Below are 9,533 nucleotides of genomic sequence, written 5' to 3'. Positions count from 1 at the left end.
GATGCATATGTAGCTAGTTCTGATGTAAGTCTTGTTGGGTACATCTGTACTCACGTTTGCTTAATTTATGTTTTGCAGAGAGACCTCAGTCTCGCTGGTAGTTCCGCATGGACCTCGACATTTAGCTTGATACCTCAGCTACGATCTTGTGCCCTTGGTAGGATCTGGTAGATAGTCAGGCTTCCCAGCCTTTTTCTTTTGTAGTCGTATGTACTCAGACATGTAATGCTTCCGTTGCTTGTATGCTCTGAATGATGGGTCATGAGACCCCTGTTTGTATTTGATGCTATGTGGCTCTTTTGGGCCTTTATCTATATGAGTTTGCGTTATGTTGTGATGCCATGTTGTACATCACATACTTGCATGTTATGCGTATGTGTAACATGTATTGCTATGTGTGGGATCCGAAAACCTAGTTGTCTATCCTTGGTAGCCTCTCTTATGGGGAAATGTAGTCTAGTGCTTCCACCGAGCCATGGTAGTCCGCTACAGCCCGGTTTACCGGAGTCCTGCTAGCCCAGCACTACTGCTCCGGAACACTTAGACTGGACGGCATGTGATTCACTTCGTTCCTGTGTCTGTCCCTTCGGGGAAATGTCACGCGGTGACTTCCGGAGTCCTGCTAGCCTGCTACAACCCGGATTCCTGGAGTCCTGTTGGCCAGTTGCTACAGCCCGAATTCACACGCTGATGACCGACATGCTCGATGTTGTTTCATGTATGCCTGCCCCCGTAAGTTAGTGCCACTTTGGGTTAACGACTAGTCATGTCGGCCCGGGTTCTTTGTCATATGGATGCTAGCGACACTATCATATACGTGAGCCAAAAGGCACAAACGGTCCCGGGCCAGGTAAGGCGACACCCGTGGGAATACCAAGCGTGAGGCCGCAAAGTGATATGACGTGTTACATGCTAGATCAGTGTGACTTAGAATCGGGGTCCTGACAGCGCCGCCCTGCAGGAGCTCGCCAGAGCTCCCCTTCTCCGGCCAGATCCTGTCAAGCAGCGACCGGATTCGGCGACCTCGACGTCTCCGGCACCCTCTCCCTCACCTCCGGTCGCCGTCTCTGTCTTCCCCGTAAAGTCCGGCGACAAACTCCGGCGAACCTCAGGATCCACGCCAACTCTAGATCTCAGATCCGGAGGTCCAAATATTCTCTAAGTCTTTTCTGCATTATTTTCAGGCCATCTTCATCATGCCATAAATCCGCATCCGTAGCTCCGTTTCGTGCGTGTGGCATATCAAAATGCTCATTAGGATGTCCTCTTCATTTTATTCCATTGCACCATGCTTGTTTATGCTTGTTTGAGTCCATCTGGATGCCCAAATGTTTGTTGCAAGAGTGCTATAAAATGTTAGTTCCTGATTCTTATCAGTTTATGAGCATTTGTCATTTTCGCCATGTTTATTGTGTGCTGCATATGGGCATGAGCTCTAGATGTGTTTTGGGATATGCCATGCCATCTTTACAGGGGTGTATGCCATGTATTTTTGTGATGAATGTGGTGACTAGAACAAGCATGCAAAGTAGCTCTCGTGATATTGCTGATTTCAGGAACTTAGTATTTCACTAAGTCATTTCCCTGCTATTATTTTAATGCCATGTATTCATGTTGCTACAGAGAAATCCATGCTTCTTTTGAGTATGTTCAGTAAGGATGATTTTGACATATGGTTGTGCTCTATCCATCCATGCCCCTGTTTGCATTTACGGAGTACCCTAGCATGACTCAATCTTGCTCTACGTTTGCTATAAAATGTTCCTGGCAGATTGTTTACGTGTTAATCAATTTTGCTAAGGTTGTTGTAGTTGATCCATGCATGCTATGAGATTGTTCTTGCCATGGTTAGCTTCTTGAACATGTCTTCTTGCTCGTAGTATGCTTAGTTTGTCATGCAATGCCTTGTGTTGAGTGCATCGAGCTCGCAAACATGCCTTCATAATTCTGTTTCTGCCATGTCCAGTTTTCTGCTAAGTCTGAATCTGTTAACGAAACTTGTTATGTTTACATGGGTGCCATCATATTTTCTGTACCCTTTTGGCTTATGGTCAGTAAGGGACTTTTGTTATATGCTCTGAGTAGATTCATTCCATGCCTTTGTTTGCTATGATCTGATCCCGTAGCATGTTGTTATCTTGCTCTAAACATTGCTTCCTGATGTTAATTCCTGGCATGTTGTTATTTTCACAAAGTCTGTGAAGCTGATATCTTTTGCACATTTGCCATGCTTGTTTGAACCTGCTCTTGTGTGATTTAGCCGTAGCTCAGTGTTCATATTTTGTCAAGCATCTTGAGTAGATCACTGCCATGTGCTTTGTTGTTATGTTGGAGTGCGGTAGCTTAGTTTCTTGTTGCATTCTAGATGGCATTGTGCTGTTAATTGCAGAATTTTGCCATTATCGTTTTGCTTGCCATTTGCAAACCGTGCATCCGATTCCGGTGATCTTTATATCGATCTCAACCGAAATCAACTCATCTTTCCAGCGGCGCACTTGGTTTGCCAAGTTGAGGCTTGGTTCAATCTTTCCCTTCCGGAGCATGCGTATGCATTGCATATCACATCCTGCATATCATGCCATGTTTCGCATCATGTTTCTTGCGCATTGCACCATGGTTGATGGTTGTTCCCTTTTCTTGTGTTCTTTCTTTGGGTAGAGCCGGGAGACGAGTTCGTGATCGAGGAACCCGTTGAGTACGCTTACGAGGATCAAGCTTATGTCAACTCGGAGAACTTTGCAGGCAAGACGACCATACCCTCGAAATCACTTCTATCTTTGCTTGCTAGTTGCTCGCTCTTTTGCTATGTCATGATACCTACCACTTGCTATATCATGCCTCCCATATTGCCATTTCAAACCTCTAACCCACCTTTCCTAGCAAACCGTTGTTTGGCTATGTTACCGCTTTGCTCAGCCCCTCTTATAGCGTTATTAGTAGCAGGTGAAGATGAGGTTTGTTCCATGTTGGAACATGGATATGTTGGGATATCACAATATCTCTTATTTTAATTAATGCATATATATACTTGGTAAAGGGTGGAAGGCTCGGCCTTATGCCTGGTGTTTTGTTCCACTCTTGCCGCCCTAGTTTCCGTCATACCGGTGTTATGTTCCTTGATTTTGCATTCCTTACGCGGTTGGGTTATAATGGGAACCCCTTGACAATTCGCTTTGAATAAAACTCCTCTAGCAAGGCCCAACCTTGGTTTAACCATTTGCCACCTAAGCCTTTTTCCCTTGGGTTCTGCAGACTCATGGGTCATCTTTATTTTAAACCCCCAGGCCAGTGCTCCTCTGAGTGTTGGTCCAACCTATCAGCAGCCGGTGACCACCAGGGGCAACTCTGGGTTGGCCTACTGGAATCTTGGACAATCCGGTGTGCCCTGAGAATGAGATATGTGCAACTCCTATCGGGATTTGTCGGCACATTCGGGCGGCTTTGCTGGTCTTGTTTTACCATTGTCGAGATGTCTTGTAACCGGGGTTCCGAGCCTGATTGGGTCTTCCTGGGAGAAGGAATATCCTTCGTTGACCGTGAGAGCTTGTGATGGGCTAAGTTGGGACACCCTTACAAGGTTTTGAACTTTCGAAAGCCGTGCCCACGGTTATGGGAAGATGGTAATTTGTTAATGTCCGGTTGTAGAGAACTTGAAACTTAACTTAATTAAAATGCATCAACCGCGTGTGTAGCCGTGATGGTCTCTTTCCGGCGGAGTCCGGGAAGTGAACACGGTTCTTGTGTTATGCTTGAACGTAAGTAGCTTCAGGATCACTTCTTGATCACTTCTAGTTCACGACCGTGCTTTGCTTCTCTTCTCGCTCTCATTTGTGTAAGTTAGCCACCATATATGCTAGTGCTTGCTGCAGCTCCACCTCACTACCTTTCCTACCCATAAGCTTAAATAGTCTTGATCGCGAGGGTGTGAGATTGTTGAGTCCCCGTGACTCACAGTTTACTTCCAAAACCAGTTGCAGGTGCCGATGTTACCAGTGCTAGTGATGCAACCCAGCTCAGATGGGAGTTCGATGAAGATCGTGTTCATTGTGTTGTTTCGTTTTCCAGTTGATCAGTAGTGGAGCCCAGTCGGAGCGATCGGGGATCTATGCATTAGGGGTTGTCTTTCTTTATTTGGTTTCGTGGTCGGACCTTGATTGTATTCTGGATGATGTAATGCTATATTTATGTATAGTGTGAAGTGGCGATTGTAAGCCAACTCTTTATCCCTTTCTTATTCAGTACATGGGATGTGTAAAGATTACCCCTCTTGCGACATGCTACTATGCGGTTATGCCTCTAAGTCGTGCTCTGACACGTGGGAGATATAGCCGCATCGTGGGTGTTACAAGTTGGTAATCAGAGCCTTCCCCGACTTAGAAGCCCCCTGCTTGATTGAATCGTTGGCGTTGTTGAGTCTACAAAAATGTTTTGAGTCTTATAGGATTATATATATCGGAGAGTAGGATTCTTTTTACTCCTCAGTCCCTTCGTCGCTCTGGTGAGGCTTCCTGACGTAGAGTTTTGACTCTTCTCTTCTCAAATTTCACTAAAAAATGTTTTAGGATCACGCGGGTATCTTGGAATCATTCCGATGGTTTTGTGACGAGAACATTGTTCTTGGTGCCTCCTGGCATTTAGGGGTTGTGGCAGTGTCCCGGGGAGTTGAGCTCCGAGGTGTTGTCGTCACAATTTTATCGTTGCAGTTCTGGAATACCTGAGTTTCGCCGACATCGAAAATCTCTTTTATGCAGTTGTTGGTGAGATAACCTCGACGCCACCCAGTACTGGGGCGGGAGTTCGGGAGTATTGCCATAACTCGTATAACGGATGCTTTTTGATGGTTGAGGTAAATGATTTCCGAAGGTTTCTTGGTTATGTGTTGAAGAATGGATACAGCTGGATGTAGGATTTGCTAGTTTGGGTGAGATAGTATGCTTCCCATGTATCCCCAACAACGGATTGCATAACCAGAAAGTTTCGGGAGTTTATAAGTGGGAATTCAAGTATATCGTAGAATATCTTTCCAACAGACGCATGATACGATATGGGATCTATCATATGTTTGTTTCCGGCTTATTTTGGCAAGCCAATCCTTTGTTTTGTTTTGAGTTATGGTATTCGAGTTGCTTCGAAGTCAAATGTTGATTCCATACCTTTCCTAAGCGGTGTTCTCATACTCCTATGTGAATACAAATCCTTCTTGATCTTCGAGTTTGCCATATCATTTTCTTCTGAACCGGTGTGTCTCTCTTCAAGTGGATCCGATCTTTTTCAACATCCGCAAGATCAACTCAAGTCTTCTCAATGTTGTTTGTTTCATCCGTCCCAAGTTGCCTTTGTTTTCCCGCCCTCCCACCCTTTTTCTTCAAGGACTCAGATCTTTTAATCAAGTATCCATCTTATTGATGCGAAGTCTCTCCATTCTTTTCCGTCAATGTTCTTATCCGGTGATTCTCAGGAAGATACTAACGGAGCCTCAAGTTCGTCACTTTTCACTCGTTTTCTTCTTCGGTGGATTCAAGTCAAACTTTGTCGATCATATCCTTTCCTCGTTTTTAATGCTTTCTCATGTCGGTGCACCTCTTAATCATCCACTCCTCGCTATTCAATTTTTTCAGAGTGCTGAAGATATCTCGAAGATTCGTGTTTCCACTTTGTATCCGTTCAAGCTATTTTGAGGATGTTATCTCATTCAAGCCATTTAATTCAACTGGTGCAATCTCCCTTTCAAGTAATCGTTCAACGGTGTTTCTTTTGAGTGGGCCCTAACCCACAGGTCTTTTCCTAGGATCTTACCTGACTCTTCTAATTTTTCCCTAAGCTATCCTCAAATTATTTTCAAAGTTTGACGTAAGAATGAACTATCATCAGTCATATGTGTTTCTCCAAGATCTTTCAAATTCTTTTCACCATTGGCTCAACCTTTCTATTCGTCATCCCGGAGTATCTCAAAAATTCATGGTGGTGTTTCTTGTCGTCATTCTTGGATTTTTGAAGACCGAAGAAGAGTTTCTCTTAAATCTTGCTCCATTCTCTGCCATCCTCTCATAATTTTTTTCAATGGTGACAATTCTTTTCACCCATCCGGAGCAATTCAGGAGTCTTTTCAGTTTGATCATCCGGAGCCCATCATCTCAGATTTATTCATTTCAGCTTTCAGCTCTCGTTCTCCAAATCATACCGGTGCATCGTTCAAATATCCTCTAATCAGTTCATGATCTCTTCGTTCTCATGTATCTAAATTCCCTCAAGTATCTTCTTTCGTTCTCCAATTCTTCCCGGTGTTCTTTATCTTTTCTTTATTCATTTTCAATTCTTTCGGTGATTCATTCAAGATTTCTCTTCCTTCGTTATCATATCAATTCATTCGTTCTTTCCCATCCTACTGGTGGTTCGTGGAAGACCTTTCTCAAGTTTATGCTTTATCTCTCTTAATCCTATCTATGAGAATAAGCTGTATGCAATCCATTGCTTGTCATCAATTTAATTGGTGAGGGATACGCATAATGTAATTCTTATTCTTGTTTCATCCAAGTGATCTAATTCCTGCCTTCCGGAGTGGTTCATCATATCACATTCTTGGTTCGAGATGCTTTATCTTTTCTTTTCCAAGAGTTCCAAGCTCTCGCAATTATATCACCACGGAGATTCATCTAAATCATTGCAAGGATTCACCTTCTATTTTCAACTTCAATTTCCTTATATCATCCTTTTATGACCGGAGTTCTTCAGGGAGTCTCTACATGACCGATCATCAAGGATTTAATTCGTTCTCAAAGTGTTCATCAAGATTCTTTTCAGAGGATCTCAAGCATTCTTCATCTTGCAATCTGGAGTGCAATTGTTTCTCCTTTTATCTTTTGAGGTGGTGTTATGTCATTCTTGATAATTTCCCTTCGTGTTTCATGATTCACAAGTTATTAAGAATGAGATATTTTAAATCCATCAATATCTTCATTGGAGTTATCTTGGGTTATATTTCACCTAAAGCTTTCCCTAAGGATTTTTGCTATTTATGGTGCTTATAAATGACCCAAGTTCTTCATTTATCCTCCCGGTGAAATAAGTTTCTCGTCTCCTTGTTGATATCAATCCAATCTATTGTTTTTCGTTAGCGGCAAGTTGTCACCTCATAACTTTGAGATGTCTTCTATAAATCCATAACAAGCTTACTCTTTTCGTTGTTGGTTTTCCAACAACTCTGTTATAACCTTCTTGTAAGGGTGCCTTCCACGCTCATTTGTGGTAGAAGTTGGCATTTTCAACTCCATTCTTTTATTACAATGATATAACTTCTATTCTTTTCTTCCGGAGGCATTGTGTTGTTGCTCTCTCCTCTCATCATCTCGAATGGTGAGGATCGTATTTCTTTTCGTGTTTATCCATTTAACCGGAGTGTTGTGCCCTCTGCTCAAGTTCTTTTCATCTTATCAAGCTTCATATCACTTTTCAACCGGAGTGCTTTCAACTTTGTTCTTCTTCGTTGTATTCTTTCTTTCAATTTGTTCAACCTCTAAAGGTTCTTTGGTTTCACTCGTTTATCAAAGAAGCAACTTTTTTTTATCTCTTCATCTTCCGTTTTCTCTCCGGTGCCATCCTAGATCTCGGGACGAGATCCTCTCGTAGTGGTGGAGTGTTGTAAGGCCCCGAGACCGTTGCGCCAGGTGTCTTCCAGTTATTCGCTGTTGTTGCCTTGTCATTTGTTTGTGTGTCATGCATTTCATATCATGTCATCATGTGCATCGTATTTGCATACATGTTCGTCTCATGCATCCGAGCATTTTCCCCGTTGTCCGTTTTCCAATCCGGCGCTCCTATGTTCTCCGGCGCCTCCTTTTGCCTCTTTTTGTGGGCGGGTGTTAAACTGTCTCGGAATGGACCGAGTTTTGCCAACCTGCCTTGGTATACCACCGGTAGACCGCCTGTCAAGTTTCGTGCCATTTGGAGTCCGTTTGATACTCCAACGGTTAACCGGGGAACCCTTAAGGCCTCGTGTGTGTTGCAGCCCAACACCCCTCCAAAGTAGCCCAAAACCCATCCAAACCCCTTCCATCCTCTCGTCCGTTCGATCACGATCGCGTGGCCGAAAACCGCACCTCATTTGGACTCTCCTAGCTCCCTCTACCTATATATATGTGTGCCTCCCCAAAATTTCAAGCAGTTGAAACCCTAGATCTTCCCCCTCTCGCCCGCTAGACATGTCCGTCCCGGACCGGACATGTCCACCGCCTCCCTCCTCCACTCGCGCGCCGCAAAGTGTCACGGCGCCACCCTCCGCCGCCGCGGCCCGCGAGGCCCACAGCTGGCCCGCCCTCGCCCGCGCCGGGCCCGCCCGCGCTGCCAAGCGCTGCCACCCGCCGGCAACCCGCGCCTCGCCGCCGCCGCCTTTGCCCGCCGCCACCATACGCCACACATGCGCCGCCTTCGCCCGCGGCCGCCATGCGCCGCACCTGCGCCGCCTCGCTGCCGCATGCGCACGCGCAACCGCCGCCGCCACGCCCTCCTACCGGCCGGCGACCTCGCCGGAAGCCCGTGCCTTGCCGCCCTGCAGGAGCTCACCGGAGCTCCCCTTCTCCGGCCAGATCCGGTCGAGGAGCGACCGGATCCAGCGACCTCGACGTCTCCCGCGCCCTCTCCCTCACCTCCGGTCGCCGTCTCTGTCTTCCCCGTCAAGTCCGGCGACAAACTCCGGCGAACCTCGGGATCCGCGCCAACCCTAGATCTCAGATCCGGAGGTCCAGATATTCTCTAAGTCTCTTCTGCATTATTTTCAGGCCATCTTCATCATGCCATAACTTCGCATCCGTAGCTCCGTTTCGTGCGTGGCATATCAAAATGTTCATCAGGATGTCCTCTTCATTTTATTCCATTGCACCATGCTTGTTTATGCTTGTTTGAGTCCATCTGGATGCCCAAATGTCTGTTGCAAGAGTGCTATAAAATGTTAGTTCCTGATTCTTATCAGTTTATGAGCATTTGTCATTTTCGCCATGTTTATTGTGTGCTGCATATGGGCATGAGCTCTACATGTGTTTTGGGCTATGTCATGCCATCTTTACAAGGGTGTATGCCATGTATTTTTGTGATCAATGTGGTGATTAGCACAAGCATGCAAAGTAGCTCTCGTGATATTGCTGATTTCAGGGACTTAGTATTTCACTAAGTCATTTCCCTACTGTTATTTTAATGCCATGTATTCATGTTGCTATAGAGAGATCCATGCTTCTTTTGAGTATGTTCAGTAAGGATGATTTTGACATATGGTTGTGCTCTATCCATCCATGCCCCTGTTTGCATTTATGGAGTACCCTAGCATGACTCAATCTTGTTCTACTTTTGCTATAAAATGTTCCTGGCAGATTGTTTACGCGTGTTAATCAATTTTGCCAAGGTTGTTGTAGTTGATCCATGCATGCTATGAGATTGTTCTTGCCATGGTTAGCTTCTTGAACATGTCTTCTTGCTGGTAGTATGCTTAGTTTGTCATGCAATGCCTTGTGTTGAGTGCATCAAGCTCGCAAACATGCCTTCAT

Source organism: Triticum urartu, chromosome 5, assembly GCF_003073215.2.
Source record: "Triticum urartu cultivar G1812 chromosome 5, Tu2.1, whole genome shotgun sequence".
In the NCBI taxonomy this organism is placed as follows: Eukaryota; Viridiplantae; Streptophyta; class Magnoliopsida; order Poales; family Poaceae; genus Triticum; species Triticum urartu.
The sequence above is the reverse complement of the archived record's forward strand: the minus strand, read 5'-3'. Positions refer to the sequence as shown.